This window comes from Elephantulus edwardii, unplaced genomic scaffold, assembly GCF_000299155.1.
Source record: "Elephantulus edwardii isolate Elephantulus edwardi_28Jun2011 unplaced genomic scaffold, EleEdw1.0 scaffold00105, whole genome shotgun sequence".
Taxonomy (NCBI): domain Eukaryota; kingdom Metazoa; phylum Chordata; class Mammalia; order Macroscelidea; family Macroscelididae; genus Elephantulus; species Elephantulus edwardii.
Window position 1 is genome coordinate 1,531,854 of NW_006399855.1, and position 9,527 is coordinate 1,541,380.

Here is a 9,527-nt window from a genome sequence, read left to right on the forward strand (position 1 = left end):
GCTTCAGTATGCTCGGCTGCACAGTCAACACTTTCTTGGCACCAGCGTCCAGGAAATAAAAAAACATATTGCGATGGGAAAGTCTGCTGTTAGGGACCTCTCTAAAGTACTCAAGAGCAATGGTATCTCTCTGAAGACTAAGGTGCACCTGATACAGGCCATGGTCTTTGCAATCACTTGTTATTCATCAGAGATGGACAAGGACTAGGGAGGATAGAAGGGGAATTGATGCCTTTGAGCTGCGGTGCTGGAGAAGAGTATTGAATGTGCGTACCATGGACTGCAAAGAAAACAAACAGATTCATCCTGGAGAGGGTTAAACTAGGCTACACCTTGGAGGCAAAGATTCTGGAGCTTCGTCTGACATACTTTGGACATGTTGTAAGGAGAGACAGGTCCTTAGAGAGGGACATCATGCTTGGTAGGGTGGAAGGACAGCGCAGGAGGGGAAGATCCTCTATGAGGTGGATTGATTTAGTGACTGGGGTGATTGGGATGGGTGTGTCGGAGGCAGTGCAATTGGCACAGGATAGAGCAGGGTTTAGGGCTGTTGTACATAGGGTTGCTATGAGTCGAAAACGACTCGACGGCACATAACAACAACAACAACAACAACCTCTGGGATTGCAGTGCCAGCTTGTATTTCTGGTAGTTCTCAGTCAATGTACTATTCCAGTAATTTTTGGATAGTCGTCAGCAAGATTTTGTTTTTATGTGATAGTGATGTTGTTTGATAATTTCTATACTCTGCAAAATCACCCTTTTTTTGTAATGGGAAGAAACATAGATCTCTTCCAGTCTGTTGGTCATGTAGTTTTCTTCCAGATTTCTTGGCACAACCTGGTAACATGTCCAGGGCTGCATCTGTTTGCTCAAGTATATCAATTGGTAGTCCATCAATTCCTAGGACCTTGTTTTTTGCCAATTCCTTCACAGCAACTTGGCCTTAGTTTTTCATCACCATTTTATCTTGGTCATATATTGTTTCATGAAATTATTCTGTGGCAGCCAATTCTTTTTGGTACAGTGACTCTATACTCCTTCCATCTTCTTTTAATACTTCCTGAATCATTCAATAGTCTGTCTATAGTATCCTTAAGTATTGCAACACGAGGCTTGAGTTTGTTCTTCAGTTCCTTCTGTTTAAGAAATGCTGAGTGAGTTAGTCCTTTTAAATTTTCTGACTATAGCTCTTTGCACATTCCATTATAATTCATTGATTGCACAAAATTTTATCATTCTGTCTCCAGACTAATTTTTGTCACCAAGTCTATGTTTTCTGACTACTGATTCTTTTTTCCTGTTCCCAACATTTCCCTTTCACTCATCTACTGTTATTAATTAGTTTTGGTTGCAGGTTCAATCAATTTCCTACTGCAAAAGTTAGTAGAAGTAATCTATTTCCTCCTCTTTGGCTCTGGTTGTTAGTGCATATATTTGAGTGATGGTAGTATTAACAGGTCTTCCTTGTATGTGTATGGATATTATCCTGTTGATCACAACACATATTTCAAGATGGATCTAGAAATGGTACTTTTAAATATGAATGCAATGGTATGCAACAACACACACAAATATATGTTGCTGTTTAATATATATGTTGCTACATGTTGCTGTTGAGTCAACTGTTATTATGGCTCAAGATATCTTGATGAGTATATTTTAGAGGATGATAGTATTAACACATGTGAAGCTTAATGAAGGAATAACCCAAACAGAAAATCTCCTTCCCTTTGAGTTGATTTTGACTCATGATGACTCTCCATTGAGCTTCTGAGGCTGTAGATCTTTATGGGATATCACTGCTCTCCTCCTTCAGAGACACTGGTGGATCAGAATTGCTGACTTTTTGGTTAGTGGCTCGTCACTTTAAGAACTATACTACCAGGACTTCTTAAGAGGGAATAAGGGGAAAAGAAAAAGACAAAAATACAAAATTAAATGGGAGCGAAGAAAGTGAGAATGAGGAAGGTTTCAACCAAGAGCAGTGAAGCACAGGATGGCTTTCAGTCACTGTTGTTGTGCACTGTGCTGTTGGAACTGACTGACCCTCCACTGGATTTTCAGAGGCAGTAAATCACAAGAGAGGTGATTGCCCATCTTTATTTCTTGGAGCTGCCAGTGGATTCGAACTGCATGTCTTTGGATTGTGAGCACAACTCCTTACCACTAAGTCACTACAGCTCCTACTGTGCCCCAAATAGACTTTGAGGTAAGGGAACTATACAAAGGGACAAAAAAACAAGAAGAAAAGGCAAGTTGTAAGGTTGTTGTTGTTGTTGATTGCCATCAAGTCAAAGATGACTCATAGGGACTCTATGTACAAAAGACCTAATGCCTTTCATAACTATGATTGTTTCTCCAAGTTCATAGAGTTTCCAAAGGCATGTGGTTTAGGAAGTGGATGCCACTCCTGCTTCCAAACCTGCTTTACAGTTGGGAGCTCCACTAAGCACTGTCTGCATTGGGAAGCCATTCTGGTATTTGATACCCCAATGGCACAAGGTTCAGCATCACAGCAAACCCATGTTACTTCATACTGCACATTGACAAAGAGTGATGTGCAAAGTGGAAGAATGTTCCTCTAGATATAACAGCACTATTCTCATTTAGCAGGGGTTAAGTGTCATCAAGTCAAATAAGACTCAGAGTAAGCTTTGCACAAAAGACATGAACTCTATTCTATAATTAACATAATTTCTGTACATTTATAGAATTTAGAGGGTTTGTAGAGTTTCCAGAGGCATCTAGTTTAGGAAGTGGATGCCACTCCTGCCAAGAAACAAAATAATTTAGATAGGATATTTAACAACATAAAAGCTCTTAAATAATGGTAAAAGAACCACCTAAAAAGAACTAAGAAACATCTGGAAGTCTTTGTATATGATATTTTTAATACTTTAAGAAAAATTTTAAAGTTTCACTTTAATTTTTAACGGATTTCATCTAAGGCTGGTATCTGCTAAGACAATTCTGATAAAATATGATTCAAAAATAGTAGATAATAATTCTTACAAACATTCTGTAAATTAGAAATTTTCAATTAAATGAAAAATTTTAAGCTAAATCTGTGGGTTTTGCTTTATAAGGAAATACATTACTGTTTATGGTTTCAGAAACCCAATATGCGTTAGTGGCCACTAGAGGGAGGTAGTCAGTTAAGAGAAAAGATGGATGAAAACGTGAATTTCCTGAGTTTTCTTTACCACATCATAGCATTTGAGAGTGAAAAAGGGAGAAGTCAAAAGATTTTATTTGGATCCATCTCTACTCCACTTAGAAACGATGACGTTATTAAAACCTTCCTGGTAAACCAAAATTTACCTGAACAAATTACTGGTGAAAATGAGATAATTTGACAGTGAAGAAAAATTGGAGGAATTGTCCAACTAATTGATGATACACACTATAGGGATATACCATCTGAAAGTAAGAGAAAAGATTTATAATAATATTAAGTGAAGTAGATAATAGTATTGAATAGATATCTCTGAAAAGAGTTAGAATATTTTAATTTATAATAAAAGGATCATTGCAAATAAATAAGAATGGTATGGATTGTCAATAATGAGACTAAGATTACTACTAACTTGAAGAAATTACCAAACTAAGTCCTTACATTTAATTATATACCTAAAGAAACCTATAATTTTCAAAATTGGAGGATATTTGGGTCACTCTTCCTATAACTTCAAGATACGGAGAAAAATCATAAGAGAAAGAATAATTTTATAGATTGTATAATGATTCTCAATTCAATTCAATTCAATTCAATTCAATTCAATGTGTTTATCTTCTGTGACCTTTCTGGCTCTGAGTTTGCAATTCCCCAAAATGGTCAGTTGGCTTGCAATCTGATTTGAGTATTTGGGCTTTTTTTTTTTTTTTTTTTTTTTTTGTAAAGACTGCTTTATTGGTGACAGTTAGTGCAAGTCAATAAATACTGATCCCCAAAGAAGAGCTCTTTTCATCAGATTACTGGTCCATAGGGCACGGAATTAAACTGAAGCCAGAGCTGGGATGATAATTTGAAGTCAATCCTGCTTCTTGGGAAACGAAGCCACAGCCATCTGATATATGGCATATGCTGTTCCGCCAACTGTAAGAAGCATGGTGGCTCTATACAGGAGGGTATCAGCTATCCCACCCTTTAGATACACTGGAATTCCATTATCCTCCTGAAACAGCTTTTGTTTTTCTCGAACTTTATTTTCAAACTGTCTGCGTGAAGTAGTACTTATGGTCCTCTGGGTAATTTGACGAAGAGCCAGCATATTCCGCAGCATCTTGGCTGTATTTTTTGCCCACCAACAGCGACAACTGAACACCCTTAACGACGTCGCCTCACCGGAACCGGAGTATTTGGGCTTTTTATTATTGACAGATTGTCTTGTAAGGACTGGCTGGGTTGCTACCCTCTCCCCAAGAGACTGGTTGGTATGCATTTATGAGGGAGACTCAGACCTTGGATTTAACAAGAAAGTTTCATTTATAAGCAGCCAAACTCAAAATGGCTTTTGAGGAAGAAGTGATAAATTAGAAGCTGGAGAGCTGTCTCTTTCAGACCAGGTGACCCTGCCAGGGAAGACTAGTGTGGTAGGAACTGTAAAAGTCATGAGCCTCCATCCATCTATTTAGCTGACATGGCATGGCAGATCACAGGCCAGGAAGTAGTGTTGACTGAATTGTTTTCTGAATCGAAGTTTTCTGAATCTTATAAAGGTATTGATTTGGAAACTGTAAAAACTTGTAAAAATATTTGATAACATAAAATAAATAAAATTTATAAATCACCTTGTATGGCTTTTTTGTGTGTCATAAAGTAGATGCCAGCACACAGCACACGTAGATGCATCAAAAAGAAAAACTACCTGATGAATTGTAATCCTCTGTCTCCACTATGCTCAAGCTCATTGTTATCGTCTCAATGTCAGTCCATCACTAAAGGATCTTCCTCTTTTTTGTTATTAGTTTTTCTAATAATAATATCTACTATCAAAGACTGACTCTTCAACATAACAAGTATGTAAGACACGATTACCTCCCTAGGAAGCAATTGAAAATACAAAGGCTTAGACAGGGGATGCTTAATGAGCAAATGAACATTTCAAGGGAGGGGCAAATTCAAAAGACTCAACAGAGTCTGAATAGATAAGTAAACCTAGTAGATGAAGAAAGAGAAGCCAAGTAAGAAATGTGGATGAGAAATGAGGAGCTCCAAGAAGTCTGTAGATCAGAATCAAGGAACTACATACCAATTGGGGAGGAGTTTATTGAACAAGCCATTGAGCAGTCAGGTCCTGAAAACATGGTGGAAAATGAATACAAAGTTGTGAAAAATCACAATTACAGATGGAGAGCCCTGAGGATCTAGGCATAGACACCCCCCCCCGCCCTCCCCTCCTTTTTTTTTCTTTTTTCTTGTCAGGCAAACAGAAGTTTCAGAGTTTGCCAGTATATCTTAAAACATGGTCATTTAGCTAGGCAAGGAAATCAGTAGTTTGCTCTGAAAATGGAAAGAGGTGAGGATGAAGAAGAGGAGGAAGATAAGGATGCTTTGGAGAAAGAAAGGGAAAGTCCTGATTTTAAGTGAGATAAAGTTAAAAGGGGGTTTGGAGTGGCTATGAGGTGTGTGGGACCCACGGAAGGAATTTCCCACAAGTGAGGAGACAAAATGGAAGGATCAAGCTCTCAATTTGGAAATGAAGAACGGTAACAGAGGCAGCTGGAGGATGACAGTGAAGACAGGAAGAGGAGAACTAAGCAGCTACTGTTAGCTTGGTAATGCCAGGAAGGAACACATTCATCACCCCGCACATCCATTGCTGAACTCAAGAAGCTGGAATTAAGTGACTTTCATGAAAGAATAAGATGATGCAATGAGGCAAATAGTTTAGTTTTGTGTGTCAACTTCTCTCCCTCCATTCCCCCCTTTGATAGGGATTATTTTTTAAAAAAAGCTTTTGTTGAGAGACCCACTAATTTTGATAAACCACAAATATTCTATTAACACACATAATTTGATTTTTTAAAAAAAACAACAATTTGTACTGTTGTTCCTGTTCTGAAATATAGACTTGACTCTGGCTCATAGAAACCATACATATGGAGAAAGAAACTCTATCCAATCCATTGCCATCCTTGGAAGTCCCACTGGCTCAAACCATTTGCCTGTCATTGTGTCAATCAATCTCCTTAAAGATCTTCTCTGTCATTGATCTGCTAACTACAATGTCCATTGCTATGCAGTGGCCCCTCACCATAACATGATCAAAGTTAATGGGTTAGAGTGGCCTTAAACAAACTTCTGAGAAACACATGTCAACACTTCTTCGAAGGTAGATTTGTCAGTTCTTCAGAAGGGCACAGTCTAGTAATAATTCTTGGCCAATTAAAAGGCATCCATTCTTCTTCTTTAGTCTTCATTTCATTTCATTCCATAACTTTCTCATGCCTAGCAAACAATGGACAATGATGTGGCTCGGATTAAAAACGCCTTAGTTAAAAATAGCCATCCTTGTCCCTCAGGTCTTTACTCAGGGTTTTGATATCAGATGGGTGCATGGAATAAGAGGTCATTTGATTTTTTGATGATGGATGTTGATTGTAAATCCATGTGACATTAAATCTTTGCCCATTCGAATATTTTTCATTTGACAGAATATTTTGTATTTGTCCAGAAAGAGGATTTATCTTTTCTTGATATGAAGCTGGAACCCACTGGACTGGGAGGCACTTAATAGTAACAGGAACAAAATCAAAACAGTACTCTGAGTAAACCAGCAAGGTTTTTTTGTCTTAATAGTCTTGTTTTCTGATTGACTCTTTCAACATCTGCATCTATAAGTAAAACTCAGTCCAGATCAAGCATTAGATTGCAGCAATCAACATTAGTTCACAACATAAAACATCTTCTCTTCAACTGGTCAGTTAATCTTGAACCATCTATGACGACGTTCACTGATCACCAGTCATTAATCAGGGATGGATATATCTAGCTGTGTTCTAGACCAGCGGGTCTATTAATTCTCAGTGGTAACCCTTAACATAGGCTTAGTGAACAAATCAAGAGTCCTCACAACTGCTTGCCATTGGCCAGGAACCCTCTGCCTTTACATGTGTGTATACTAGGCCTACATGGTCAATAGAACTTGCCTAAACCCAGCCAATCTCTTTTGCTGCAAAGCTATTGCTTCCACTTACCAAATGGACCCAGGTGGTCGCCAGTAGTAAGCATACTAACCAGTTTCCTTTAACTTTCAGCCCTGAAATGGCTTCTTAATGGGTAGCAGCTTTTCCTTACTTCAATACATTAAAAATCAAGAGGAATTCTCCCCCTTAAAAAGTAAAAATCTCTCCCTCTTTTCCCCCTGTGCATACACTGCTATAATATATAAATATAAATATCTTCATCAAAAGTCAAGGTGCAGTGACAAAGAAAATACAGAGCTGGAACTAAGAAAAAGAATACCCTTCACAATAGCTAATCACAAGATTAAATACTTGGGAGTAAATGTAACCAGAAGCACAAAAGATCTATTCAAAGAAAATAACAAAACATTAATACAAGAAACAAAAAGAGACCTGGAGAAGTGGAAGACTATCCCTTGCTCATGGATAAGTCGTCTCAATATTGTGAAAATGGCAAAACTACAAAAGGCAGTTCAACGCAATCCCAACACAAATACCAATCCCACTCTTCAATGAGATGGAAAAGGCAATCTCCAGTTTCATTTGGAATAGAAAGAAGCCCCGAATAAACAAAGCACACGTTAACAAGAGAAATAAGGTAGGAGGCATCTCACTGCTTGATTTCAAATCCTACTACACTGCCATGGTGGTCAAGACAGTGTGGTACTGGTACGATGACAGACACATAGATCAATGGAATAGAATTGATAACCCAGAAATCAGCCCATCTACCTATGGTCAACTGATTTTTGACAAGGAGATGAAAGCAATTAAGTGGAGAAAATGACAGCCTTTTTAACAAATAGTGTTGGCAAAATTGGAAAACTATCTGCAGAAAACTCAAGCAATAGCCCCACCTCGCTCCATACACGAAAACCAACTCAAGGTGGATCATGGGCATAGGACTAAAACCAAGGACTATAAACTTCATTAAAGAAAAGCTTGGAAGAACTCCAGACATCCTAATTCACAACATCAACAATCTTCCAAGCATCCTGAAAAATCTACAACCAGGAGAGGATAAATTAGATGAATAAGACCTTATAAGAATCAAATCCCTTATAAGAATGCACATCCAGAAACTTCTCCAACAGGGTAAAAAGGGAAGCCACAGACTGGGAAAAAGTATTTGGTAATGACATGTCAGATAAGGGACTTATATCTAGAATTTTTTTTCATGTCTGATACATTTTTATTAGTAAACCGGATAATAATCACAAACATCAAGATGAGAAAGGTATCACTGGAAGTTATTTGAAAAGTCTGAAATAAAAGTACAATAAGGGGCAGGGAGAATTTTTTTTTTAACATTATAGTAAACGGAATTGGCACCATGTTAAAAATGAAATTAGATATGCTAATGTTCCTAATAAGTAACAGGTTCACTGGTCTTAACATATTCAGTATTGCTCATTCCTTGCCTTGCTTAAGGTTTTATTAGAATATGTGATATGAAGCAATTATCACAGTCTTAACTTAAATAGTATATACCTAAACAAGCCAGAGCCTTGCTATACTCCAGGTGTGATGCTCAGGTGCACAATAATTCATATAAATTAATATTGAGCTCCACACTCTGATCTAGTGAATTGATATTTTCATTTCAATAACACTCCTGTTGAGAAGCCATTATCTAGAGGGTTAGAATTTATGTTACAAAAACTAAAGGATAGGTAGACTGATGGTCATCCCTTTAAAATGGATTCACTTTTATAGAACTGACATTATTTTTTAGAAAGAACAACCATGAAAAGTAAGTTTTCGTTTAAGGGCTTCTTAATAATTAAATAATCGGCTACTAACTACCACTACCAAGCTCAGGATGGAAATTTTAAAGCAAGCATTATTGTGGTATATTGTTAGATGGTCAGGAGATAGACTATCATTTTCATATGATGTACTTTTTTTGGTCCATTTGATACTCATCTAACCTTCTCACCAAAATCTGAAATTTCAGCATAAATGGCCCTGTGGGAGAAATATCAAGCTCATTTAGCCATGGCTAACTTTGGGATCTGAAAGAGATCAATATTTGTTCCCATTCCAAAGAAGGGTGACCCAACTGAGTGTGGAAACTACAGAACAATAGCATTGATTTCACATGCAAGCAAGATTCTACTGAAGATTATCCAAAAACGACTGGAACAGTACGTCAGCAGAGAACTGCCAGAAGTACAGGCTGGGTTTAGAAGGGGTCGTGGTACTAGGGATATTGTAGCCGATGTTACATGGATCTTGGCCGAAAGCAGAGAATACCAGGAGAATGTCTATCTGTGTTTCATTGATTATGCAAAGGCATTTGACTGCGTGGATCATAACAAACTGTGGCTGACTCT